Source organism: Pipistrellus hanaki (genome assembly GCF_964339955.1).
Source record: "Pipistrellus hanaki genome assembly, chromosome: 14".
In the NCBI taxonomy this organism is placed as follows: domain Eukaryota; kingdom Metazoa; phylum Chordata; class Mammalia; order Chiroptera; family Vespertilionidae; genus Pipistrellus; species Pipistrellus hanaki.
In genome coordinates, this window is record NC_140516.1 from 53,821,850 (window position 1) to 53,849,196 (window position 27,347).

At 65.3% G+C, this 27,347-nt stretch overlaps 1 protein-coding gene across 2 annotated transcripts in view; it reads right to left on the reverse strand.

The window, feature by feature from the left end:
• Nucleotides 1-21,021, reverse strand: part of TACC2 (transforming acidic coiled-coil containing protein 2) — a 61,814-nt gene extending 40,793 nt beyond the window's left edge. Inside the window, exon 1 of one of the 2 annotated variants that reach the window (XM_084904405.1) lies at nucleotides 20,893-21,021. The gene's annotated coding sequence lies outside the window, so the exon portion shown is untranslated. The remainder of the gene's footprint in view (nucleotides 1-20,892) is intronic. The other variant, XM_084904406.1, reaches the window with a different exon arrangement.
• Nucleotides 21,022-27,347: the final 6,326 nt, after the last annotated feature.

Genomic DNA, 27,347 nt, shown 5'->3' on the forward strand with positions numbered 1-27,347 from the left:
CAGCTGCAGACAATCAACTACCCCAGCCCCAGAGGGCAGTCCACTGAGGATGAGGAGCGGGAGGAGGACAAGCCGGGCAGCAAACAGCCCGGAGACCGCCTGGGGCATGGTAAAAAGGGCGGTACAGACCCCTGAGCACGTCTTTCTTGCCACGCTGGTAGCGATCAGCTTACGGTAATATTGCCCGGGGAAAATGGGGCAAACGGGGACGTACTTTTGACTTATGTTCCTGGCCCTTTAAGAGTAAGAACCCTTACGTGGGCTGATCTCCGCCTAATTAGTCATCAATAATTCCAAACTCCTTGGTCATCCAGGAGGACCGTGGGTGGGGCAAGGAGGTATAATCACACAGGTGTCGCCACCCAGCTTCCCTTCTGTATGACACACTATCAAACCGCTGCCCCTGTGTGTGTAAGACTAAAGAGACTTTTCTGGCTTGTGTGGATACCGAGGAAGGAGGGAACTATCAGGACTTGCTCCTGGGAGAGGTGCAGAGAAGGCAACTAGACCTTGTTTTTACAAAAAGAAATCAGCAGCCAGTTTGAAATGCAATTGCCATGGCTCTGAGCAAAGAAGATCCTTACATGATATTATTCTGCAATGTCATTATAATTTTTTACATATTTACAACAGTATGTTGCACAATTATCCCAAACAAACTTACAAACTAATTCTTGGAATGATTGGCAGTAATATAAAAAGGACACGAAATGATTTAATCCCTTCCACTGTGTGGCAGGCCCCCTGGGAAGGCACCTGAGCATTCTATATTGGCCCTTTTTGCCAAGATGATTGTGACCCTCTTCTCACAATCCAGTTGCCCAAAGCTGTTGCCTGAGCTTTCTGTTTATGCAGAGGTTGAAGCCTCGTGGTGGCGGGCACCATGGATCTGTCTCTCACCCAATGGTGTGAGCTGGGCCCTCCCTGGGGAAGAAACCTGGGTTCCCCAACATCTGTGGTCAGTGCCAGGGCCCCACCCACGGCCACGGTGGGATCCCGAGGCAGGTGCTGGGCGTGGAGGCCACGGGGGTTAGGCTACCAAGGAGACAGAACTGAACCTCACATCACCCTGCTTGGCCCCGGAGGATGGCTGGTTAGCCAGAGACGGGTAAGATTCCTCAGGGAAGGAACAACCTAAGACAGGCACAGTCACAGAGGAGCCATCAGGAGAGAACTTGGGGGTCAACAGAGGTGGGGCACAGACCCTCTCCCCAGCACCTTTGCAGGGGCATGAACCCCAGCTCCTTCTGAGGGAGGACTCCTCCATGGCTGCTTTGCTTCCCACACCCAGCTCAGATTGGGACCCAGGTGACAGAGCTTGGCCCAGCTCAGATTGGGGCTTAGCCGACAGCAGCTGCCCTACATCTAAATCCAGCCTAGCACGGGAATGCTCAGGGCCTGCTCAAGAATGCAAGCAATCCTTTCCACCAATATTTACAGGATAAACTAAGATTGTTATTAGAGTATTAAACTTGACAGTAAAATAGTAATCAAGTTTTCAGATTAATTCAATTAGCTAATTGAAATAAGTAAATATTTAGAAAGGCTTAATTGTACTGGACGAAAAGTTCTCTCTAAAGTATTAACTAAAATGTTTATTGGTAGTTCATCTCATATAAAATTGCTTAACATGCAAAGAACCTAAAGATGAACCTAAAGCAGTCATATTTTTGTGCAAAATTTTTTTAAAAATTTAAAGTTATCAAGACTACGTTATAAAAATTTTCCAAAAGCCTCCTAATAATTAAATAAAAAAGGGGGGGGAAGTGGAGTAATATTATGTAAGGGAAAATATCCTGAAAGTAAATTACATCGAGAAATGTTTTACTTTGAAAACTAAGTTTCCTTTGTGATGCTAACAGCAAGACAACCATGAAAAACACACATGGTGTCAAAATAAGCCAAAGGAAAATCGTTTGGGCAAAAATGAAAAGGATCCCAAGTCAAATTTACAGAAAAGATCCCTTTATTAACTTTTGGTCGAGACTATGTTTGTGTATTTTCAAAAAACAACTCCAAGACCATGTGGATTAAAAGCAGTCCAGACATGGAAGGGGCTGACGCCGCCTGGCCTGCTAGCGGTCAGCAGCTGTGGCCTGGCCTGCTAGCGGTCAGCAGCTGTGTGTCGCTGCAGGGCGCCCAGGACCAAGCCAGAGGGTCGGACCTGCGTCGCCACCACGTGCCCACCATCCAGATATCACTGCTGGCACTGAAGCTGGGACTCACACGTGTTATTGTTCTTATGTTTATTTCTAGCCTGCAGGATTTTTTAAAGACACGGGGGAGAAGCCGGAAGCCATCACTGTTTTACTAACAGAGAGCTCTGGACAGGAAATCAGAGGGCTGGTCAACCTTAACTGCTCTGAAGGGGGGTCAGAGCTAATGACTAGACGTTGGCAGTGGAAGCAGCCGCACCTGTTAGTCCTACATCCACTGATTGGCTGTGATTGGAGTTTCCTGCCCAGCGATACAGGGGCATCCTATCATTTTAATTTTTTTTTGTGTGTGTGTGTTTTAATTTTATTGATTATGGTCTCACATAATTGTCCTCATCCCCCCATTCCCATTCCAAACCCCTCCCCACACATGCCCCCATCCCCCTGTTGTCCATGGCCACTGGCTAGGCCCATATGCATGCACACAAGTCCTTTGGTTGATCTCTCCCCCTTACCCCCACCCTCCCCTACTTTCCCTCTGAGCTTTGAGAGTCTGATTGCTGCTTTTCTTTCTCTGGGTCTGTTTTTGTTTATCAGTAATTTTAATCTTTTTTTAAATATATTTTATTGATTTTGTACAGAGAGGAAGGGAGAGAGATAGAGAGTTAGAAACATCCATGAGAGAGTCATCGATCAGCTGCCTCTTGCACACCCCCTACTGGGGATATGCCCGCAACCAAGGTACATGCCCTTGACCGGAACCAAACCCGGGACCTTTCAGTCCCCTCTATCCATTGAGCCAAACCGGTTTCCGCAGTAATTTTGATCTTAATAAAAGGGATGGCAAAGCCAGATCGAGGAGCAGTCCTCCCACTAGAGTTGGATTACCACCTGGCCCCCATTTCCCACATCAATGCTCTTCTAGTCTCTCTTCGTTTGTGTGCGGCCTCCTCCAGGACCCGGACCCTGAACCGGAACCCTGAACCACGTGGGACGTGAAAGGGGCTCCCACAATGTTTCTCTCTCAACCTCTCCCTTCCTCTCTGAAATCAACAAAAAAATTAAAAAAAAAAAAAGACTCCCTGGGTGGAGCCGCTAAGAAAATGACCAGCACGTTGCACCGTCCGCCTGGGCCTCTGCCTCACTTCCCGGGACCCGCCTCCGCTCGGGCCGAGGACGGGGCGAGCTGGTGTCTGCTCCGGGGCGGGACTCACGAGGCAGCTCCAGGCCGACTGGCACGGCTATAAATGGCTCCTCAGCTGCTACAGAGGTGCTGGGACTGAAATAGTTCTGGGGGAAAGGAATCTGAGCTTTCACCGCGGCTGCTCCGGCTGCCGCCCCAGAGGGTGGAATTTCCGCAGGAGGGCAGGTGGGGGCCTGAGCCAACAGTGCTTCCCCGCGGGCCGCGAGTCACGCTCAGCGAGCAGAGGGCCGCCTCCCCCGAGGAAGTCACTCACTCTCTAGTCTGAACGCCACGCCGGGGCCTGGCCACAGGAGGACTCAGGGCCGGCGCCCGGACAGATCAGCGGGATAGAGTGTCAGTGATGACAGACGGGCGGGAGGACCGTGGGGGCGGAGGGACAGGGACGGCCTGGGTGGGTAATGGTTTCACAGGTTCATACTCAGCCCCAAAGGCAGCGGTCGGCAAACCGCGGCTCTCGAGCCACAGGCGGCTCTCTGGCCCCTTGAGTGTTCCAACGCCACTTCTTCAAAATAGACTCGCCCAGGCCAAAACCGACGTCTGCGCCTGGGCCACCAAGTTTCAATCACACTTATGTGCTGCCCACACGTGGTGTTTTGTGGAAGAGCCACACTCCAGGGGCCAAAGAGCCGCATGTGGCTGCCGACCGCTGCCCAGAGTCATCCAGTTTAAAGATGAAGCAAACACAGCTTCCTGTCTGCCAGGTAGCCTGCAGGGGGTGGCTGGTGTTCTCACGGATCTGGCGTTCTGGGCCGACCAGGCAGAGCGAGGTCGGTGACTAATACCCCGCCCTGGCCGGCTGCTCAGTGGTTAGAGCGCCGGCCCCTGCACCAAAGGTCCCTGGTCCGATTCCCGGTCGAGGGCACGTCCCTCAGCTGCAGGTTCAGGTTCCACCCCCGGCCCCAGTGGGAGGCGACCAATCCCTGCAACTCTCACATCCGTGCTCCTCTCCTCCTCCCTCCCTCCTTCCCACTCTCCTCACAAACAGGAGCAGCCCCTCGGGCTCTGACTCTGCTCTTCAGCCACTGGGAACAGCTCGTCCTTTCTTTTCTTTTTTTCTTTTTTTTAATATACTTGGATTTTTACAGAGAGGAAGGGAGAGGAATAGAGAACTAGAAACATTGATGAGAGAGAAATATCGGCCAGCTGCCTCCTGCACACCCCCCACTGGGGATGTGCCCGCAACCAAGGTACATGCCCTTGACCGGAACCGAACCCGGGACCCTTCAGTCCGCAGGCCGACGTTCTATCCACTGAGCCACACCGGTTAGGGCTGGTCCTTTCTGGATGTGGCAAACGACCAGTGGGACCCGAGTGCCGGCATCTCTGAGTGCGCGTCCGGGCGCAGGGCCGGGCCGGGGGCAGGGCCGGGCTGGGAGGGTACTTGTCTGGGTGCAGAAGCCGGGTCAGGGACCGGGTCAGGGGCTGGGCGGGGGGGCGCAGAGAGGGCACCGCCCGCCGGAGCGGAGGAGGATGGAGGCCTGCTGGGCCAGGGGCCGGGCCAGGGCCGGTGCGGCTGCTCTGCTGTCATGGAGCCGTTTAACCCAATCTACCACCTGCGAGCTCCAGGCGTGACAGGAGTGCTCACCAAGAAGCACCTGGTGCAGGCCGGGCTCTCGGCTCCTGAGCCTCCCACGCCCTGCCGCCAGCCCGGGCGGCGTCAGGGCGGCGGAGTCGGGCCCAGTCAGAGCGACGGTCCCGGGGGAGCCTGGGGGAGTGCCGGGGGCTGACAACGCCCACAGGATCGGGAGCTGCTGTGGTGAGATTGCACCGGAGGAAAGAGGTTTTCCCACCCAGATCAAACAGTCCTCAATGAGCCCTGCCGGTGTGGCTCAGTGGATAAAGCGTCACCTGAGGACTGAAGGGGCCCTGGTTTGATTCCGGTCAGGGCACAGGTCCGGGCTGTGGGCTCGGTGCCCAGTGTGGGGCGTGCAGGAGGCGGCCGGTCCAGGATTCTCTCTCATCATGGATGTTTCTCTCCCTCTCCCTTCCTCTCTGACATCAATAAAAAATGTATTTCTAAAAGTCCACAATTTGAAGACTTAGCCTCCAGCTTTAAAAAAAGTGATAAACACACGTAACTCCCGAGTTTGTACAGCATCTTGGAGCTTCGCCCAAACGCTGCCTCCTGTGCCCGTGCTCTGAGCCCCCGAAGGCGGCAGGCAAACCCCTTTAAGGAACAGGAGGCGGACTCGGACTCGGGAAGTAGGAAACTTGGCAAAGAAACCAGCCTCTGCCAGACCTCCTCCCCGCCTGGGCCTTCCCCACAGCAGGCCCGCAGGCCCTGAGGGCAGGAGGGGGGGCAGGAGGGGGGGCAGAAGGTGGTGGTGGGGCAGGAGGGGGGTAGGAGGGGGGACAGGAGGTGGGGGAGCAGGAGGTTGGGGGGCAGGCTGGGGGCAGGGGGGGCAGGAAGAGGCAGCAGGGAAGGACCCTGCACCTTGCTCCTGGCTCCACCCTCAGCCCGGAGTCAGCAGGGCCAGCGCTCAGGACCCAGGACCCGGAGCAGCAAAGCCCGGGAGGCTGCAGACGGAGGCTGCCGCGTTCACATCACATGACTGCCCCCAAGCGCGCGGGGGGAAGTGTCCCTAGTGAGGGCCGGGGCCTGACTCAGAGGTGTGACTGACTCGCTCCAGGCGGGCAGGCGACACCGGCGGTTCTGAGCCTCCCCTCCCCCTCCCGTAACCCTCCCCCTCCTCCTTTTCCCCCTCCTTCCCCTCCCCCTCCCCCTCTCCGGGCAGAGACAGGCTGTGCCGGGGAGGGGCAGAGGGCCGAGGGCGGGAGGGCAGGGTGCAGAGTCTGCAGGGAGCGCCCGCCCGGGCAGTAAGGCCCGAGTCCGGGCCCCTCTCCCCGTTTCCCTACAAACCCTCCCGCTCTCTCCGGGCCTGGCTCCCACGTGGGCCCATCATCGCGCTCCGCCCGCCCACAGAGAGCCGTGGGGAATGAGGTTGCAAACAAAGGCCGGTGACCTCCCTCGGTGGGGAGCACAGACAGACGGCCATGCCTCGGGCACAGAGGACACAGAGACACGGAGAACAGGCCGCCCGCTGCCTCGGCTGCTCCCCCAGGAGGGACGGACGCCCCCTCACAGCTCCCTGAGCGCCCCCCCATCGGTGCCTCGGGTGCAGTCCGCCACCCACACCCGCTGCCCACGCCCCCCGCTCTGGGCTGAACCGAGCCCCAGCAGCTCAGCACAGGGATGTGAGTGAACACACCACTCACACGCATTCTCATGCACACACATCCTCACAGACACACACACTCTCTCTCACACACACACACACACATTCACACATTCTCACACACATTCTCACACACACATGTTCATACACACACAGTCACACATTCTTACACACACACATTCTCACACACACACATTCACACATTCTCACACACACATGTTCACACAGTCACACATTTTCACACACACATTCTCATACACACACATTCACACACATGTTCACACGCATACACATTCTCACAGACACACACGGACACATGTTCACACACATACACACACATTCTCATACACACATTCGCAAATCGCACATTCTCTCTCACACACACATTCTCACAGACACACATGTTCACACACATACACACACACATTCTCTCATACACACACATTCTCACATATACTCACACATACACAGTCACACATTCTCACATATTCTTACACACACATTCTCTCACACACTCACACATACACACTCTCACATATACACACGTACACATTCTCACACATGTATACATACACATCCTCAACTCACACACACAATGTGCACACATGTACACTCCCAGAGCATATGCCTTCTCTCTCTCACACACACAGACACACACACACACACACACACACACGTGTGCGCACACGCACAGCTCCTTGGAAGCAGGCGTGTCTGACTCCAGTTCACTGAGGACGGATTACAACTCAGACCAGGCCTCCCGTCTGTCTCCATAGAAACGACAAACATAAACAACCGCACACAGAGCCGTGAGCCGGGCCCTCAGCCTCAGGAGGAGCTGAGAGCCCCAGGCCGGTGCGGGCCGGGCTGCAGCCCCTCAGCCTGGCCGGCCGGACCCTGGCCTCAGGCCCCGGTCACGCGGGAAACGAGGCCTGATCGTCCGGCTCCGGCCGCCCAGCGGGAGGCAGGAGGGCTGGCCCGGGCTGAGGCAGGGCGGGGGCGGCCAGAGGCCGGTGCCCGGAGGCCGGTGCCGGAGGCTGGCCTCTGTGCAGAGGGAACCCCGAGCTGCGGACCCCGCGCAGGGCCTACCTGCTCGGAGGGCCCGGTGAGTGACCAGCGACAGGAAGGAACCAGGGAGCCGGTGTGGGAGCCGAGAGGCTGGGAGCCGCGTCCTCACAGGCGGCCCTGACCTAGTTGGGCTTGAGGCCGCGCCCAGCAGAGCTGGGGCCCCAGGGACTCCACGCCCTTCCCGCCCTCCTGCCGGCCTCTGCCTGGCCTCCCGCCTTCCTCCTCAGAGGAGCCCGGCCCAGCGGGAAGCCTGGGAGGGACCAGCCCCGCCGCCCCACAGGCCCCGCCCCAGTCCCCCAGCTGGCCACTCGGCCCCAAACACAGGACCGGACCAGAACCGGACCAGAACCGCCCGGACGGAAAGCCAGGCACCAGCCTGCGGCCCCGCAGACGCCTGCGTGTTCTCAGTGCAGGAAGCTCAGGGCTGCAGAGGGACCCCGAGGAGAGGGACCCCGAGGAGAGGGACCCCGAGGAGAGGAACCCCGAGGAGAGGGAGAGGGACCCCGAGGAGAGGAACCCCGAGGACAGGGACCCCGAGGACAGGGACCCCGAGGAGAGGAACCCCGAGGAGAGGGAGAGGGACCCCGAGGAGAGGGGCCCCGAGGAGAGGGACCCCGAGGAGAGGGAGAGGGACCCCGAGGAGAGGAACCCCGAGGACAGGGACCCCGAGGACAGGGACCCCGAGGAGAGGGAGAGGGACCCCGAGGGCAGGGACCCCGAGGACAGGGGCCCCGAGGAGAGGACCGTCCACCTGCCTCCCCCGCGGGTCTCCTCCAGGGACTGGGAGGGGGGGGGGTCACGTGCCGCCCAGCCCGGTGACGTCACTCCCGGGGAATCTAAGTTCGAACTCGCTGAGCGCCCCGCCGCTCGGGCCGATCCCGGGGGACATGAACCCCAACCGCGGCCCGAGCCGCAGCCGCCGCCACCGGGGACCCCCGAAACTCACGTCCGGCCACCCCCCTCCTACCCGCCCCGGACCCCGGACCCCGCCCCGGCGCCCGCCCCGGCGCTGCGCACTCACCGGCCGGACCGCCTCCGGGGCCGGCGGGGGCTCCTCCGCGGGGGCCCCTCCCGGGCGGCGCGGTCCCGGCCGAGTCGGGGCGGGCGCAGGCTCCCCTCCGGCCCCGCCGCAGCCGCCCCGCCGCCCGGAGCTCCCGGCCGCCCGGCCCCGGGCGGAGGGGCGGCCCCCGCGGAGGCGCGGCCGCTGGTTGCGGCTCCCGGTTCCGGGCCGCGGTCCGGCGGGTGGACCCGGAGGCCAAGCCCCGGCGGCGCCCCCTCTGCGGGCGGGGGCGGGGGACGGAGGCCCGGCGGTCCGGACCCGGTTCGGTTCGGCCCGTGTGAGGCCGTGGCGCGGGCTCCGGTCCTGGGGCCCGGCTCCGGGTCCGAAGCCCATGGGGGGACGGGGTGCCCTCTCCGGGCCGCTGTCCCCCCGGAGCCGGAGGCCGGACACTCCCGCCGCCTCCCGCAGCCCTCGTGCTCCTGTCCGAGCTGCGGCGTGTTTGTTTTTTAGTTTGTAAACTGATCTCAGAGGAAGGAGAGGAACAGCGAGGACAGCAGCCTGGCCCGGCCCCTCCCGCAGCCCAGCCCGGGTCCGAGTGTGACCCCTGCCCCGACCGGGAATGGACCCCCAGCCCACACTCACCGGCACCCACACCGGCCCCACACCCGCACCCACTCACACCCACACCTACACCCCCACCCGCACTCACACCCACTCCTGCACCGGCCCCACACCAGCCCCACACTCACACTCACACCCGCACCCACTCACACACACCCGCACCCACTCACACCCACACCTACACCCCCACCCGCACTCACACCCACTCCTGCACCGGCCCCACACCAGCCCCACACTCACACTCACACCCACACCCACTCACACACACCCGCACCCACTCACACCCACACCTACACCCCCACCCGCACTCACACCCACTCCTGCACCGGCCCCACACCAGCCCCACACTCACACTCACACCCGCACCCACTCACACCCGCACCCAGTCACACCCACACCCACTCACACCCGCACCCACTCACACCCGCACCCACTCACACCTCCACCCACTCACACCCGCACTCACACCCACTCCTGCACCAGCCCCGCACCAGCCCCACACCAGCCCCACACTCACACTCACACCCGCACCCACTCACACCCGCACCCAGTCACACCCACACCCACTCACACCCGCACCCACTCACACCCACACCCACTCACACCCGCACCCACTCACACCCACACCCACTCACACCCGCACCCACTCACACCCACACCCACTCACACCCACACCCACTCACACCCATACCCACACCAGCCCCACACCAGCCCCACACTCACACCCACACCCACACCCACTCACACCCACACCCACACCAGCCCCACACTCACACCCACACCCGCACCCACTCACACCCGCACTCACACTCATACCCACACCCACTCACACCCACACCCACACCTGCACTCACACCCGCACCCACTCACACCTGCACCCAGTCACACCCACACCCGCACCTCCACCCACACTCACACCCACACCCGCACCCACTCACACCCGCACCCACTCACACCCACACCCGCACTCACACCCACACCCGCACCCACTCACACCCGCACCCACTCACACCCACACCCGCACTCACACCCACACCCGCACCCACTCACACCCGCACCCACTCACACCCACACCCGCACTCACACTCACACCCGCACCCACTCACACCCACACCCGCACTCACACTCACAGCCGCACCCACACCCACACCCCACAGGATGCCCACCTGCGGCCCCGCAGCTCCTCGCCTCCGGGAAGCTGGGCCCTGGGAGGCGGAGGGGGCCGGCCTCCTCCTCACTTCAGGGTCAGAGGCTCGGCTGTTCCATAGACTTTGGGGACCAAAGGGCGAGGGACTGGGGGTGACTCAGCGCCTCCCTCCCTCCCTCCTCTTAAAGGAACAGGTGCCCGCCGCCCAGGGGCCGGACAGAATGCCCGGGAGAGGCCCAGGCTTTCGCTGCCTGCCACTGAAGTACCGCTGTTTTTTACAACAGCTGCTTCTAAGAGTCACGTGTCTGGTGGCTCTTTAGATCGATCCCTTGTTGACAGTCTTCATGTACCCGTTTCTCAGATGTGGAACTGAGGCTCCGACAGGCTGATGTCTAAATGGTGCCACCAGCAGGGGGCGTGGAAAACGCACCCTCACCCTGTGCAAGCTCACGCACTCTGAGGTGGCCGGAGCCGAGAGGAGGGTGAGCGCTGGTCCTTTCCGTGAAACCCCTGCCCAGGGCGGTACGTGCCCGGACACAGGAAGGCAGCTCTGTGCTTTGGAACCTGTTGGTGTGGCCCGGCCGGCGGGCTCCCTGGCTGTGACCAGGAGGTCAGAGTTCGATTCCCGGTCAGGGCCCCGGCGGGGTGTGGGCTCCATCCCCAGGAGGGGACGTGCAGGAGGCGGCCGGTCCATGGTTCTCTCTCGTCATTGATGTTTCTCTCTCTCTCCCCTCCCTTCCCCTCTGACATCAATAAAAAAGAAAAGAAAATGTCTGAGGCAGGACCCGCCTGGAAGAGGCTCAGGCTGGAGGGAGGGAGCAGCGGACACAGACCGCGGGAGGGCGGGACAGTTGCGATGGAAGTTATCGCTGGACCCTGAAAGGAGCCCATTGTACCAGCTGTATCCATCCTGCCGGCTTGACCTTCTCTGCCCCCTGGCCCAGGGCCCTCCCCCGCCGGCACCCCCCCCCACGGCCCGGCCCCCCCTCCCCCGCAGGCCAGCCCCCCCTCTCCCGCCGGCCCGGCCCCCGATCCGTGGAGGAATCTGGGCAGCGGGCCAGGCCGGAGCCGGGAGGCTGTGTGAGCTGATCGGGGTGTGATGCCGGGCAGCGGCGGACTCTCAGAGACAAAGAACATACTCGCTCCCGGCAGGGGTGCGGGTCCACGTGGGGCTGGGCACCCCGGTGGGAACCCAAGAACTCGGGGGGCCCCGGGCGTGGCGTGTTGTCCTTGGAGAACCACAGGGCACCCAGTTTCACGGGCCGATGCTCAGCCACTGAGCAACACTGGCCAGGCAAGAAACTTTAAAAAATAAAATAAATTATAGATTGATAGGTAGATAGGTAGATTTCAGAGAGGAAAGAGAGGAAGAGACAGAAGCATCCACGATGAGAGAGAATCATGGATGGGCTGACTCCTGCACGCCCCCCACTGGGGATGGAGCCCACAGCCTGTGGGAGTTGAACGGTGACCTCCTGGCTCATAGGTTGGCGAGCATCCACTGGGCCACCCCGCATGGACCCAGGTTCACACGCGGCCGTGAGGCTGCACGCCATACGCCGGGCCAGCCCTGTGCCTGCGGCTGCGGTGATGCCTCCGAACACATCAGCCGGGAAGAGCCAGCCCTCACGCTAACAACACGGGACGCGCTCACGGTGAGGGCCGAGGAGGCTGCTGTTTTTCTGGGAGAAGCCCAGCTCGGGCTCCGAGTCACATTCCAGGAAGGCCGTCCTTCGGGAGCATTCCTGAGCTGGGACTTCGCTGAGAGGCCCAGAGGAGTGTGGGCGGGGCGGAATGCCAGCCGAACCCGAAATTCCCCGGAGCGTGTGGGGGCAGCTGTCACCCCCGCCCAGCCTCACCCGCCTTCCCAGGCAGGCCTCGGGCTCTCCCTGCGTGCACAGGCCACTCCACTCAGGCCCGCGGGGCTTGTGCGTGTGTGTGCATGTGTGTGTATACGTGTGAGTGAGTATGTGCGTGCGTGTGAGTGTGTGCACGTGTGTGTGCGTGTGCGCGGCGGGGCTGTCCGGGCTGGGCTGGCCCCGTGAAGGAAGTCTGACTATCTGGGGTCCCTCCTGTGCAGGCAGTTGGAGAACTCGGGTCTCGGGTGCAAGAAGCAAATCAAAGACTCGGTCTTTCCGCGCGTGGCCCTGGGAGGGGAGAAGGAACCAATGGTTCGGAACCGCCCTGACCTTGTGCTGTGGAGCGAACCCAGACGATCGACTCTTATTGCTTTTCTGAGTGAACGGCCGACAGACACGCCCTCTGCCCACCGGACAAGACACAGTCATCCGCAGGCCTTCGCTGGGCAGCCCCCGTGCTGAGGAATGGGACCAGGTGGAGACCGGCCCTCACCGGCAGCAGCCGGGCGCTCGGCACCTGCCCGTCCCACACACACTCACACTGAGGCCTCGCCAGGGAGGCACTGATTTAACACCCATTTCACAGATGAGGAAGCTGAGGCCTCGAGCGGTCAGCAGCTTGGCTGAGGACCTAAGTGACAGAGTTGAACCCAGATGCATCCAGCTCAACCCACCTGAACTCTTCAGCACACGGTGAGTTCCTGCCTGACAGCAGCACACCGCCCTGCTAACACTGTGGTCAGCTTGGGGAAAGGATGGGGCGGGGGTTCCTGGGCAGCTGGGGTGCGAGGCTTCACGGCCTCGCCTCTGCCGGGCCTGTTCATCTCCCGAACAAGAACGTGGTCCCTGAGGGCCAACGTCAGGAGGGCGAGGAGGGTCACCCGGAGGCCATGCGTGGGAGCCAGCAGGTCTCCGAGGCCCTGAGCTTCCTGCCTCCGACGCTGGCTCTTCTCACCTTCCCCCGCGTTTCACATCAGAGGGAAAGGGATGTGGAGGAGGCCACTGAATGCCCTTCATCGGACAGGAGAGTCCCGGGAGGGAGCGGGGAGGGGGCGGGAGGGGGCGGGAGGGGGCAGGGAGGAGGCAGGGAGGGGGCAGGGAGGGTGCAGGGAGGGGGCAGGGAGGGGGAAGGGAGGGGGCAGGGAGGAGGCAGGGAGGAGGCAGGGAGGGAGAAGGGAGGGGGCAGGGAGAGGGAAGGGAGGGGGCGGGAGGGGGGAGGGGGCAGGGAGGGGGGAAGGGAGGGGGCAGGGAGGGGAGAGGGGGCAAGGAGGGGGAAGGGAGGGGGTAAAGGAGGGGAAAGGGAGGGGGCAGGAGGTCTGACAGCCCTCCGACTCGGGCCAGTTATGAGCCCCAAATGCAAAATGCTAGGGGAGTCCTAGCTAGTTTGGCTCAGTGGATAGAGCATCCGCCTGGGGACTGAGGGTCCAGGGTTTGATTCCTGGACAGGGCACATGCCTGGGTTGTGGGTTCGATCCCTTCCTCTCTGAAATCAATAAAAAAAAAATTTTTTTAATGCAAGGGGAGCTTCTGAGACAAAAAGTCACCCCCACGTGACGCGGGGCCGTGTCCACAGGAGAACGAGTCTCCGCTGAAGACAGAACAGGAACCGAGTAAGAGCATCAGCCCCCGGAGCGGGCGGCTCCCAGCACCCCCGTCTCCTGCAGAAAACCACCTGCCCCCGTGGCCCCTAAGAGTGTCCTTCCCCAGGGGTCACGGCCCCGGCGGTAACCTCCGAGACCCCGGCCTCAGGTTCCAGCGAACTTTCTCCTGCGCTCACGCCCTCGGAAACAGCCTGTCCCACAAACAGCACCTCCCCCCCAATCGTGGGGAATTCGAGAATCCGAGTGTCCCACCGGCTTCTCCACGGTCTTCCTGCAACCCCATCGCACACGCCCTCGGCCCCCAGCCCCATCGCACACACCCTCGGCCCCCAGCCCCATCGCACACGCCCTCGGCCCCAGCCCCATCGCACACGCCCTTGGCCCCAGCCCCATCGCACACGCCCTCGGCCCCCAGCCCCATCGCACACGCCCTTGGCCACAGCCCGCCGCCTGCACACCCAGAGGCCGTGGTTGAACTCGCTCCACAGACAAGGTCACTTTAAGCCACAACTGGCACCCCAAAAACAGAGGGGGCGGGGGAGAGGGGGGCTCTCCTCTGCCCGGGCCACTGGCAGCCCCAGGCCACACGCTCTGGTCAGCTCCAAAGCGAGCTGGCCGCTCGGTCAGGCGTCACGTGAACTCACCCCTAACGCCCGGCAGGGCCAGCCCCACGATCCCATGGGCCTTCTCCGGCTGCAGCCCGGACATGCCCCCGTCCCCCTCCCCCACTCTCAGCCTCCGTTTCCCCCGGCCCCCCAGGCGCCTGCCGGCGCAGCCAGGCGAGGCTGGTCACTCACCGGGGAGCCGGGGCTGGCCGGGGCAGCAGTGCCTTCGTGGGGCTGGGACCAGGGCCGGAGCCGTGCGGCCTGCGGAGCGCTTAGCCCCTCTGCGTCTCAGGTGTCCGGGCTGTAAGACGAGGAAGTGCCGTCCCACGTCCTGGCTCTGGTGTCTCAGGAGCCAGAGCGGGCGGGGCACCCCCTCCGGGGAGCACCAGGCCTCAGCTGCCGGCAGAGCAGCTTCCCCAGGTCCTCAGGGGGGACCCCGCAAGCCCAGCCTGGCGCTGGCCGCTCCCCGAACGCTTCTCTCTCTGCCGACGCCGGCCGAGGCCAGCTGCCCGGCCCCTCCCCAGGCGGCCGCCTCCTCCAGCTGCCGGCGGCGGACTCCGGACGTGGGGCGGCCCAGACAGCTCGCACCGCGGCCCCGCCCTCAGGGTCCGGCTCCCAGGCGGCCTCCCAGCTCCACACGTCCGGGGCCAGATCCTGGGCGATGTGTCCGTGAAGGAAGGGTGCTCCGAGCGGGTGTCCCGCCGCCGGCCGGCTCCGCGCCCGCACCCGCCTCCTCCGACCACAAATGGCAGGGTTCGGCCTTTCAGCGCCACTCCGGGCGAGAGGCTAACCCCAAAGCCCGGCTTTGCCGAGGAGAGGACATCCCCGTGGGTGCCCCGGCCCCGCCGCCCGGAGGCCCGGGGAGCGGCTCACCCAGGGGTGGGCGGGAGCCCAGAGGGGAGGGGAGGGGGGGAGGGGCTCATCCCAAGGAGCCCAGGGCAGACGCCAGCGAACTCCAGCCAGTTCATGGCCACAGCCCAGGCGTGTGCCGGCAGCCTGCCTTCAGGGCAGCAGCAGGGGCATCGTTCCACGGCGATGATGACTGTGATATAAACCTAATCACCCTGATCTGTACGTGCTCACACCTGGCAGGTGGGCAGAAGCAAAGCTTCCGTGCATATTACTTTGTTATTTTTTAAATATGTAGTTTGATTGATTTCAGAGAGGAAGGGAGAGGGAGAGAGGGAGAGAGAGAAACATCCGTGATGAGAGGGAATCATGGACTGGCCACCACCTGCACGCCCCCTACGGGGGTCTGAGCCTGCAAACCCAGGCCTGTGCCCTTGACCTGGAATCTAACCATGAGGTAGATGCTCAACCACTGAGCCACACTGCCGGACACGCATGTTGTGTGTATGTAATTTCCATAGTAGCTCCACGCAGCGGACACACGTTACACAGGCCGTGGTGGGCCTCTGGTCCCTGCCTGTCTCTCAGGACGGAAGCCGCCCGCACCGAGAGGTACCGGTGAATTATTCAGCGGGTGCCAGGTGGGCCCCCGGGCGCCGGCGTATCGGGTGCCGGGGACCGAGCGCAGAGTCGGCGAGCCTAACAGTCCAGGGGGACGAGACGCAGAGTTCTCTGTCCGGAGGCCGGACCCACTCGGCTGGGAAGACCGCCGACACGCGTCTGAGCACCACGTCTGGACAAGCATGCGAATCCCACCCACCCGTGTCTCTGTGGGCTCGAGGTCCGGCGAGGCGCTCGGTGGGGTGACAGACGGAGAGGGGCAGAGATCAGACACAGGAACGGCTCTGTGCCGCTCCCCTGGGCCTCGGCATTTCCTCCTCTGGCTTAGCTGCCGGGGGTTCTGATTCAGCACCTCCAATATTTAAATAGCAGCGGCCATGTGTATGACGCACTCACCACTCACCAGGCCTGCCATCTCCCCATTGCACAGGCCTGGAGACTGAGGCTGCGCCCGCCCGGGGCCCGGCCGTGGTGGGAGCCTCTGGGAGGAGCAGACCTGTCCTGGCTCCCCCCTCCCCCCGCCCCTCCCCTACGCCCCCCATCCCCAGAAGAAACTGCTCCTGGTGGAGGCCTGTCTGAGCCGCAGCCTGTCACGGCCCTATAGGCCCCATATTCCCCAAAAGGACGTTTAAAGTGACAGGAGGGGCTGATAGAGAATCAACCCCGAGGGCCTCTGAGCGGCGCCCAGCCGCCAGCTCAGTCTGCTGAGCGGACACCACGCTGCCTCTCCTTCGCTGGAATTCCCTCAGTTGCGCCTCCTCCAGGCCTGCCCTGCAGCTCCAGGCGGGTGCAGGGTGAGTGTAGGAGGAGGAGGAGGGGAGAAGGAAGAGGCAGGCCGAGTGGGAAGAAGGCATGGGGGGGGTAGGGAGTGAGGAGCAGGCCTGCTCCTCCTGGTCCCTCCGGCTCCCGGCTCCCAGCTCCCGGCCCCCAGCCCCCGGCTCCTGGCTCCCGGCCCCCAGCTCCCGGCTCCCAGCTCTTGGCTCTTGGCCCCCGGCCCCCGGCCCCCCGCTCCCGGCTCCCGGCCCCCGGCTCCTGGCTCGCAGGGCTGGCCGGGCCCCAGCGGCTGCCCTCGGCTCCCCCCCTCCCCTCCGTCACCTTTTCACCCACCGCCCCACCGCCCGCAGGAGCTGGCCTGCCCGCGTCCACACAGACGCCGGGCACCTGGGAGCCGTCCATCCTCTCAACAGGCACTGATCTCGGAAGAGGACATTTTCCAACCATTTTCCCAAGTGGGAAGGAAAACCCTTTTATTTACTTATTAAATATGTTTTTATTGACCTCAAAGAGGAACCACTGGGGATCGAGCCTGTGTCCTGACCTGGGACGGGACTGAAGTTCAGGGCACCCGCACCCGGGTGACAACTGCTGTTTGAACTTCAACCGCTATTCCGGCTCCTGCACCTGCTTAAACAGAGGGAGCTGCCTCAGCTTCCAGATGGAGACCTGGAGGCTGAGGCAGTTTCCCCGTGGCCCAGGACCACAGGAGATCGGTTCCCACTGACTCAGCAGCTCCAGGAGCAGAAACTGCAGACAACCTTTAGAGATTAACCACTGAGCTCTGCTTCTGTACTATCTGCTTTTGCAAGAGAGGTCTGTCCACATTCCAACGTCCAGCAGGATGTGGCAGGGAACGACCCTGCGGGCTGTTCCCGGCCTTTAGAATTTAGAATTCAGAACAAAGGAAAATTCCTGCGGTCTGGACCTTAAAAAGGACTGCCTACACCTGGAACGGGGCGTGAGTGTGGCCACTTGCGTGTGCTGCTCTCGCAGCCGTCCTGGCCAGTTCAATAAATCCTGCCTGCTTTTTTTTAATCAGTCATCAGCCTCTGGTGGTCTTATTTTGAACCCAGGGTTCGACCCCACAAGAACCATGACCTTCTGGTTCATAGGTTGATGCTCAACCACTGAGCCACACCGGCCAGGGGGAAAACCCCTTTTACATTAACACTCAGCAAAAAGTACCAGCTTGGCCCTTCCTGGTTTGGCTCAGTTGATGGAGTGTCAGCCTGTGGACTGAGGAGTCCCGGGTTTGAGTCCAGTCAAGGGCATGTGCCCGGGTTGTGGGCTCGACCCCCTGTGGTGGGCGTGCAGGAGGCAGCCAGTCAATGATTCTCTCTCATCTTTGATGTTTTTCTCTCTCTCCCTCTTTCTCTTACTTCCTTTCTGAAATCAATAATAAATAAATTTTAAAAAAATACCAGCATGGTGAGGCCCACAATGGATGGAGAACTACACACACATCAGCGGGGTGTGAGCAAAATGCCGAGTGCTAAACTTCCCACCCACATGGAAGACACATACGTACCCCACGCTAAGACCCAGCCAGGCCCTGGGCAGTGGGGGGGGGGGGAGTCTAAGAGCCACGAGGCTGTCGGTGGCCCCGGACGCCCACAGGCAGGGGCCACACGCGGGCACAAACCCAGCCCCAAGCACCTGCCCCTGTTCTCGAAGCTGCCACGTGCCCTGGGCAGTGGGGGTGCGGCCGGCGGTGAGCAAAGCCGGGGAACACGTGTGGCCCGCCCCCAGCAGGCCGACATCATGCCAACGTTGGGACCTGACCAGCAAGCACACGCGTGCTGCCTGCACCCACACGCGTGTGAGGCTAGGCCTCACGCTGCCGTCACCCAGACACGAGAGCCCGGGTCAGGCCCTGATGCTCGGCGGTGGCAGCCGGTCCCCGTGGGCAGGGACCACCAAACCCCATCCCCCCGCTGGAGGGCGGAGCTGGTGCCCTTGTCCTGCTCCCTCTCGGAGACTCCACACAACGCCCGCGCACAGCACACAGCACACAGCACGGGCAGCACACAGCACCAGGAGGTCTGACAACAAAACACTGTCTCGGAGCCTCTGACCTCGAGGCAGACCCCGCGGCCACAGGGAGAAGGAACTCGCTCTCCCGCCATCAGCGGCTCAGCAGACGGGAGCTCCGTGCTGACAGGGAGGAGGTGGGCCGGAGCCGCAGCCTCAGGAGGGCAGTCTCGCCACCCACGGAGCCGGAGCCAGAGCCGGAGCCGGAGCCGGAGCCGGAGCCAGAATAGGCCCCAATACCCGCCAGCCCCACAGCCGACGGCGAGACATCGAACCTGGGTGAGGCCGGTGCCGAAACCCCATTCCGCAGACGGGCAGACTGAGGCTGTGCAACCACCAGTGAGGGTCAGAGCCGGGGTGAGGAGGGAACCCGGGGCCCTGGCAGAGCCCCAGGTGGGAATCCGCTCACCCACATTGCGGCCTGACCGTCTCTGAGACCCACCCGGGCCGTGGACGGCTCCCGTGGCGAGCACTTCCCCAGAGGCGCCGGCTGCCTCCTCCAGGCAGAGCAAGGGTTGGTGCTGCAGGTGCCGGTGTGCGGGGCTGAGACATGGGGCTGGAGCGCCATGGAGGGCTGGCCCGTGGCGGGTGCCTCTCACGAGGGGCTGAGCGTACCATACGGCACACCTCCCGCCATCAGGCAGGACGGCACCAGCTTCAGCCACGACGGCCTGTGTGCCAGGAGTTCCCGCGGCCGGACCGACTGGACATTCACACACAGAACAGAGCGGGGTGTGTGTGTGTGTGGTGTGTGTGTGTGTGTGGTGTGTGTGTGTGTGTGTGTGTGTGTGTGTGGTGTGTGTGTGTGTGTGTGTGTGTGTGTGTGTGTGGTGTGTGTGTGGTGTGTGGTGTGTGGTGTGTGTGTGTGTGTGTGTGTGTGTGTGGTGTGTGTGTGTGTGTGTGTGTGTGTGGTGGGGGGTGGAGGGCGGGGGGGAGGTGCAGGAATGGAGGGAACCGGGGACTCGCAGTGGCCTCCCCTCCCCTGTGCGCCTTCCTGTACCTCACACCGCCACCGCCGTCACGACTACGAACACACAGTCCTGGAGCGGAGAGCTGAGCCCCGCCCGCCGGCCCGTCCTCCAGGGAGGGGCCTGGGGACCGGGGACCGGGGACCGGGAGGAGCCCTTTTGGGCGGAGGGGCCCCGTGAGCACGCTCCCCGCTCTGACGGGATGTCCAAGTCCTCGCCAGCGAGGTGGGGCGACACGCCGAGTCCGCACAGAGCCCGTGTGCCCGAGGCTCGGACCTGTGTCTCCCCCAGAGCGCCGCCTCGGCCGGAGGGAGGACTCGGACCCGTGGGGCCTGAGGCAGCTGCCGGGTGGGTGGGGCGCCGGGCGGAGGGAGGAGCAGGTGACGGGCATTCCTTCAGCCCGAACCCGAGCCGCCTCGTCTGCCAAATGCCGGCAGCTGTGCGGGCGGGTCCGCCGGCCGGGCAGGTACTAAAGTCCAGCCCCGCCTGCTCATGCAGCATCACGTGTGCACGCACATGCACATGCAGGCACACACGCATACACGTGCACGCACGCGCGCACACACACACACACACGGCCCGAGCAGCTCTCGCTGCACTCTGAGGCGGCAGGCACCAGCCACAGGCCAGCCTCCACGGCCCTCCAGCCCCGTGCCTCAGCCCCGCCCGCCGGCACCGGCTGCTCTAACACGTGCTCTGCCTGGAGGAGGAAGCGCGTCTCCTCCCGCCCCGTTGAAAGCCCGGGTCCCGGTTAGAACCGTGAGCAGCTACGGCCCCCCAATCCCGCGGGAACCGAATGGCTCGGCCGCCGTCGGCTGAGGAGGCGGGACCCCCACGCTCAGCCACCCCCGGCAGCAAGCAGGGCCTCTGGGCCCGCGGTCGGCAAACTCATCAGCCCACAGAGCCAAACGTCAGCAACACAACGATGGACATTTCTTTGGAGAGCCCAATTCTTTAAACTTAAACTTCTTCTAACGCCACGTCTTCCAAATAGACTCGCCCAGGCCGTGGTGTTTTGTGGAAAAGCCACACGCAAGGGGCCGAAGAGCCGCACGTGGCTCGCAAGCCGCAGTTTGCCGACCACGGGCACAGGCCATCAGAGATGGAGAGCTAGCTTCTCCCGCCCGCACATCTCCGTGACAGACAGACGGACAGAGCGCGGAGGAACGGGAGGCCGAGCCCACTCCCCGGAGCCGGCTCTGCACCTACCTCTGCTCGCAGGCGGCCTCCGGGGCCGGGCGGGCGTCCCCGGCTTCTTCAGGCTCTGGAGGTGAGGCGGCGCCTGCTGTCCGGGCCCCCGGGGGAGCGGGCCGCTCGGGCGCGGGCGGCTGGGGCCCCTCGGAGCTGCCCGGGCCACCAGGCGGTCCCCAGGCGGCAGCCGTTCCAGAGGGCACGCTGCTGGCACCGGCTCCGGTCTCAGCTGTGCCCAGAGCCGCGGTGCCCACTGGCTCCCCGGCACCTCCTGCCGCCGGGCCGGGCTCCGGGGGGGCGTCCCCCGCTGCCGCCAGCTCCTGTGTCTCTGAGATGCCAGCAGCACCTCGCCTCTCCCCCGCGGGGCCGGGCTCCGGGGCGGCCTTGGCCCCGGGCAGAGCATCGCCACGGGGAGGAGGGGCCCCCAGGGCAGAGGTGGGCGAGGGCAGGTCCCCGGGAGCTCCTGGCGGGGCAGGGCCCTGGGCGCCCTCTGCCTGAGGCCGGTGCTGTCCTCCAGCGGGAATTCTGTAGTCCGGGTCCGAGTCCCCCTCCCCGCGGCTCCGGGCGGCCGCCTGCGGGCCAGCAGCTTTCTCCACCGGGGCCTCCTGCCGGCCGCTGCCCCCCTCTGGCCGCTGGTTGTCCTTAGGCACCGGCGGGCACCCAGCCAGTACCTCGCCGGCCCGGGCACCAGGCGGGTCCTGCCCCATGCCCGTCCCTGCCGGCCGGGGCGGCGGCTCTGCGGCCGGATCCTGGGGGACCAGGTGGGAGGCCTCGGCCTCGACGGCCAGCGCCTGCTCCGGCTTCTCTGCGTCCGCGCGGAGGCCGGCAGGCGGGGCGGGGACAGGGGCCGGGGCCGCGGCTGGAGTCCCATCCGGAAGCTTCCCTGGGCTCAGCAGCCCGTCGGGGTGCTTGCCACCCCTGCTCCCGGGGGCCCCCGCCCTGTCCCCAGGGGCAGCTGGGTGCTGGGGCCGGTTGGCCGGGGCTCCGCGCACGGACGCCTCGAAGATCTTGGTGATGTGCTCTCTGAAGTCGGGGAGCCCAGGGGCGGGGCCGCTCTGCCGGGGGCTGGCGGGGTCCCGGGGAGGCCCCCCCGGCCGGTCCCCCCCGCGCTCCGGGGCCCGCTCCCTGCCGGGGCTCACGGGGACCGCGGGGGGCGGGGGGCCGGCGCCCGGAGCTGCGCGCCCCTCCCCCGTCCTCTGCTCGCCGCGGGCGGGGGGCGGCGTGCTGGCCAGGGCCGGCGCGGGGTCCCCGGGCCCCTCGGAGGCCGCCCCTGGCTGGGAGGGGGAGGCCAGGGGGCCGGCAGCCGGCGTCCGGGAGGCGGAGGGAGTACCCCCAGACGGGGGCCCCGCCGCGGGGGGAGGGCCTTCCCCGCCGGGACCGGCTCCTGCCTCTTTCCCGGGGGCCCAGTCCACATGCTGGGGAGGGGCGTCCCGGGCAGCCCCGGCCGGGGGCCCCGCGGGCGGGAGCTGCTCTGGGCTGGGCACAGCCTGGGCCACGGGAGCGTCCACGGTGCTGTTCACGGGAGCGTCCACCTGGACCTGGGTCACAGGAACGTCCACCTGGGCCATCGGAGTGTCCGCCTGGGCCATCGGAGCGTCCACCTGGGCCATCAGAGTGTCCACCTGGGCCATCGGAGTGTCCACCTGGGCCATCAGAGTGTCCACCTGGGCCACAGGGGTGTCCACAGTGCTGTTCACAGGAATATCCACCTGGGCCATCAGAGTGTCCGCCTGGGCCACAGGAGCATCCACCTGGGCCACAGAAAAGTCCACCTGGGCCACAGGGGCGTCCACAGTGCTGTTCACAGGAATATCCACCTGGACCATCGGAGTGTCCACCTGGGCCATCGGAGCGTCCACCTGGGCCATCGGAGTGTCCGCCTGGGCCATCAGAGTGTCCACCTGGGCCATCGGAGTGTCCACCTGGGCCATCGGAGCGTCCACCTGGACCTGGGTCACAGGAACGTCCACCTGGGCCATCGGAGTGTCCACCTGGGCCATCGGAGTGTCCGCCTGGGCCACAGGAGCGTCCACCTGGACCTGGGTCACAGGAACGTCCACCTGGGCCATCGGAGTGTCCACCTGGGCCATCGGAACGTCCACCTGGGCCATCGGAGCGTCCACCTGGGCCATCGGAGCGTCCACCTGGGCCACAGGAGCGTCCACCTGGGCCATCGGAGCGTCCACCTGGGCCATCGGAGCGTCCACCTGGGCCAGCGGAGTGTCCACCTGGGCCATCGGAGTGTCCGCCTGGGCCATCGGAGTGTCCACCTGGGCCACAGAAAAGTCCACCTGGGCCACAGGGGCGTCCACAGTGCTGTTCACAGGAATATCCACCTGGACCATCGGAGTGTCCACCTGGGCCACAGAAAAGTCCACCTGGGCCACAGGGGCGTCCACAGTGCTGTTCACAGGAATATCCACCTGGGCCATCAGAGTGTCCACCTGGGCCATCGGAGTGTCCACCTGGGCCACAAGAACGTCCACCTGGGCCACAGGGGCGTCCATGGTGCTGTTCACAGGAATATCCACCTGGACCATCGGAGTGTCCACCTGGACCATCGGAGCGTCCACCTGGGCCATCGGAGTGTCCACCTGGGCCACAGGGGTGTCCACAGTGCTGTTCACCGGAGTGTCCACCTGGGCCTGGGCCACAGGAACGTCCACCTGGGCCATCGGAGTGTCCATCTGGGTCTGGGCCACAGGAACGTCCACCTGGGCCATTGGAGTGTCCACCTGGGTCTGGGCCACAGGAACGTCCATCTGGGCCATCGGAGTGTCCACCTGGGCCTGGGCCACAGGAGCGTCCATGGTGCTGGCCACAGTAGTGTCCACCTGGGCCACAGGAGCGTCCACCTGGGCCACAGTAGTGTCCATGGTGCTGGCAGAGGGCAGCTCGGTGTGGCTGGCTTCGCGCGAGGCAGGGGCAGGAGCCTGCTCCCCAGGGCAGGGCGGCTGCTCAGGCTGAAGGGTGCCACTGCTCAGAGCGCCCCCTCCTGGCTGGTCTGGAGGCTTCTGCGTCCCTGGGTCACCTCTGTCAGCGCCCCCAGCGGCCGGGGCAGCCGCACCGCCCACACCCGGCTCCTCCGCGAGCGGGCGGTGTCCGGGCCGGCCCAGGGCCTCCGCATCCGCCTCCTCCGGCCGTGGGGCCCCGTCCCGGGCTTCACCCCCCACTGCCCTCTCCGGGGCGCCCCCTGTGGGTGCGGGGCCGGGGCGGGCGGGCGCTGCACCCCCCGGAGCTCCTGAGTCAGGCCCACGAGGCGGGGCACCTGCCGAGTCTCCACTTGTCCCGGGTGCTATGCCCGCGCCCTGGCCCGGGGGCCGGGCCTCCGCGGCTGCAGACTCGCCCGCGCCGCCCAGACACGCCGCTCCGCGCCGGCTGCCAGCCTCGGCCTGCTGCGCGCCCGGCTCCTGCTCTGCCCGCCCCGTCACCGGGCTCTCCGGCTCCGAGTCCCTGGGGCCTGAACGCGGGGCGCCGGGCAGCTCCGACGTGGGGGCCGGCCCCTCTGCTGGGCGGGCGGACCAGCTGGCAGCCTCCTGCAGTGCCCGGGGCACGGGGACCCGGGGAGGGGCCGCAGCCAGGACCGCAGGGCCTGGGCCCCCCCGAGCAGCCTCCTCCCCGGGCTCCGCAGAGGCAGCGGCGTCAGGCCCCGGCCGGCCTGGCTGCCGGGGGGCTGCCGGGGGCCCCAGCCGGGCCGGGCTGTCCTGCTGGCCGTGCCCCGGAACCAGGAGCAGGTCCGCGGCCCCGCTCTCCCCGTTGGGGGGCTGTGGCCCAGCGGCTGGGGCTCCCCGTCCGGCCGCCTCGGGCCCCGGGGCAGGGGGTTGAGGGCTGGTCAGCAAGTCCTCCGGGTCGTGGCCCGGCTGCGGGGGGGCCGGGGGGCTCCCCGTCTTCGATTCCGACAGGCTCCCCCGTTCCCGGGCTCCGGGGGCGCCCTCCAGGGCAGCCGGGGGCGGGGGGCCCGGTTTTGCTCCTCCCCGGCCCCCCGAAACGTGCTCCCAGGCTCCCTCCGGCCCGGGGGGCGTGGCGGGGGGGGCGTGGGCCGCGGGGGCCGGGGCTGGCGCCCCACAGGCCGCCGAGCTGCGAGCTGCGGCCGCTGACGGAGACCCCGGCCTGTCCGAGGGCCCGGGACCCTGCTGGCCGCGGGGCCGAGCGGAGGCCGTGCCCGCGAGGAGCTGGCCCCCGTCACCGGTCACCTGGGAGGCCTCCTCCTTCTCTGTCTCCGGGTCAGGCCTGCGGCCGAGGGCCTGGGGCTGCGCTCCCCCCAGGCCCCTGGGACATGCCCCGCCAGGAGGCTCCGGGCCCGGCTCCTCTCCCCCAGGCTCGGCCGCCCCTGGGCCCTCGGGGGCCGTGGCCTCGTCCCGTGGCCCCGGCGACTGGGTGGCACCTTCGTCCGATGCCCTGGGGGGCGGGGGCGGCGCCCCCTGCTGGGCTTCGCGGCTCGGCTCGGGGTCCATGGGCCCCCCAGTGTCCTCCTGGGGCGCATGGGCAGGGCCGTCCCCCACGCCCCTGAGACCCGCCGGGGGCTCCCGTCTGGCCGGCGCGGCGTCTGCGGGCTCTTTGGCTGAATCTGTCAGCGCGGGCACGTCGGGGCCGGACGCCGTCTCCTCTGCGGCCACGGGGGCCTGGGCGGCAGGCGGCTCCGGGGGCCGTGGCTCCTGGGTGCCCAGGAGCAGAGCCCCCTCGGGTGGGCCCCCCGTGGCCATGCCGACGGCGTCACGGGGCGAGGCTCGGGGCGCCCGTGTCTTCGCGGGGCACTGAGTGTCACTGCCATCTACCGTCCCCGCCTCCGGCCCTGAGCCCCCGGCCCCCGGCGCCCCCTCCATCCGCCCTCCGGGGGGCGCTGCCCACAGTCCTGGCGCCTGATCGCTGGAACCCAGGGAGGCCAACACAGACTCTGACTCCGACTCCGGCCGCTCCTCCTTCAGGCCGCTCTCCCCTCCGGCCCCGGGGCCAGAGGCAGCCGCCCCGCGCCGGGCAGGGCTGCCCCCCGGAGGGGCGGGCACCGGGGCGTCTCCCCGGGCACCGGGAGAAGGCTGTGTCGCAGGGCGCTGAGCGAGGGGCTGGACGGGGGGCTGGACGGGCGGCCAGTCCCCAGGCGCCACGGGGGGGCTGCGGGCGTGAGCTTCCGGGGGGCCCTCGGCCCGGTGCACGGAGGGGGCGGTGCCCTCTGTCTCCTGGGGCGCCGGCCGGGGAGAGCCGCCGGGGCCCCCGGCGTTCTGGGGGTGCTTTCTCGGCTCCGTCACCTCCGGACACGGGACGCCCGGGTCCAGGCGGGCCGCGCCCTCAGGGGCGGTGCAGGCGGCTCCGTGCGCGACGCTGCCAACGAGAACAGGTCACGGTCACCGGGTCTCGTGGACGCCGAGGACGGACCGGCACGCAGGCAGAGCCGCCCGATGGCCCCCAGAGGCCACACACAGCACCCCATGCACCCACTCCTCCCCCCAGAGGACCCCACCCCTCCCATGACCACTGCACGTGGCATCTCCTTCCCCAAAATCAGGCCGGGGCCCGGCTGGCGTGGCTCCGTGGTGGAGCGTTGACCTATGAACCAGGAGGTCAGGGTTCGATTCCGAGTCACGGCACAGGCCCGGGGATGTGGGCTGGATCCCTGGTGTGGGGCGTGCAGGAGGCAGCCCATCCCTGATTCTTATCATCAATGTTTCTATCCCTCTCCTCCTCCCCCTTTCCCTTCCTCTCTGAAATCCACAAATATATGGTTTTAAAAATTAACCCCACGTTCCGCCTGGGGCTCTCGGCCGGTCGGTATGTACAGAAGCCTGGAAATGAACCCATAAAAGCCTCACGCGTGAGACCCGGCAGGTTTCCGGTCCGTGTGGCCTGTAAGGAGGGCGGGGCCGGCCGGGGGCACCCGCCAGGGCCTGTGTCGGGAGAGGCCCGGCAGCTGAGCTCGGAAACCCTCTGCTCCCGCTGGGCCCCCTCAGCACCCGGCCGGCATGGCCCCCCTGACTCCGGAGCGAATCCCTGTGCTGTGTGTGCGGCCGCCCTCGGCCGGGCCCGGGGGAGACACAGAGACGGGCGCAGACACCTGGGCACGGGGCCCAGGACCCCGGATGCGGGCAAAGGCGGGCGCCTGTGAGCCCGGGAGGATCCCTGATCCTCTCTCATCATTGACGTTTCTCTCCCTCTCCCTGCCTCTCTGAAATCAATGAACTATATATATGTATTTATTTATATTTTAGCTGTTGAGGCCCCACTCCCCCCCGCCCCACGTCCCCCCTGCAGTGCCCGGTGCCAGGCTCCACCAGGAAGGCCCGCCTCTGACACGCCGCCCCCTGGCTTCCCCGGACGGTGAGCGGCCGTGCTGACCCCTGACCCCTAAACGCTCCGTCCAGCCTTTGCCCCTCATTCCCTCTGGGCTCCCGGCTGCGCCACCTCCTGGGGGTGGGGTGAGACCCGCTGTGCTCGGAGGGTGTAAGGAGAGGCTGCCCGGGCCTGGCTGGAGGCACCCAGGA